The sequence below is a fragment of the Hemitrygon akajei genome, chromosome 11 (genome assembly GCF_048418815.1).
Source record: "Hemitrygon akajei chromosome 11, sHemAka1.3, whole genome shotgun sequence".
Lineage (NCBI taxonomy): Eukaryota > Metazoa > Chordata > Chondrichthyes > Myliobatiformes > Dasyatidae > Hemitrygon > Hemitrygon akajei.
This window is the reverse complement of record NC_133134.1, coordinates 43742026-43743097: the sequence shown is the minus strand read 5'-3', so window position 1 is coordinate 43743097 and position 1072 is coordinate 43742026.

Genomic DNA, 1072 nt, shown 5'->3' with positions numbered 1-1072 from the left:
TGTTTCTGTACAAACACAACCTGCTCATTACCCAGGGCTGGCCTGTACACTTGATATCTATTTCCTGTTGAGCAACCAATCTTCTCTCCATGTTAAGACAGTACCTGCTACACCAACTATTTCCCACTAAGACTCTTGGTACAGCACTTTAAGGAAGGCCTTCTATAATTCCAAGTGCATAGCTGCCTTGGGAAAGCAGCCAACATGTCATGGACCCTCCCACATTGGTCGTTCTGTCGTGTTTCCACCCCCCCCCCCCACCCGAGTGGGCAGAGGAGGCAAAAGCTTGAGAATATCTACCACCAGGCTCAAGGACAGCTTCTACTCTGTTGTGTTAAGATTCTTGGATAGATCCTTTGTGAACATCTCTCGATCTATCTCAGCACGGCTCACGCACTGTATTTGTCTACACGCACCGCACTTTCTCTGGAACTGTAATACTATATTCTGCATTCTTTTTGTCCTTTTGTGCTCCCTCGATGTATTTGCATAGGGAATGATCTATCCGGAAGGCATGCAGTCAAAAAGCACGTACCAAGATTATAACAGTCTTGATTTCCTGTAGTAGATTAAGGAGACAAAGGTTATATTTGTAACTTAGAGTGTAGTATTAACAGAAAATTCCCATTGCTTATTTATGGTTATGACTGATCTAAATGTCTCTACTTCAATAAAGGCAGGTCAAAATAAAACAGCGGGCACTTCCTTAGATGGGAAGGTGGTGATTGATGAAAGCAGGAAGCTGGGTAGTTAGTGCAGTGGTCCACTCTGTCCATCACAAACACAGAGGCCTTTTGGTTCAGGATGTATGGCCTTCAGGTTCTCAATACTATCTGGAATGCTCAGTCGCCACTTTTTGTGATCACCTGTCTCAGGGGTCAGTGGGGTGGTTACATTTCTTCAATATGCCTTTAAATATTTTCCCAGACTACCTAATGACAGCTCAGACGAGAATTCTCTCCTGTTCATATTACTTATTAAAGAAAAATCTGTATCATTGTTCTCACATTTTCATATCAAGAAATCAAGTGGAACAATAAATCATATTCACAAATCTCCAGGTGACAAAATC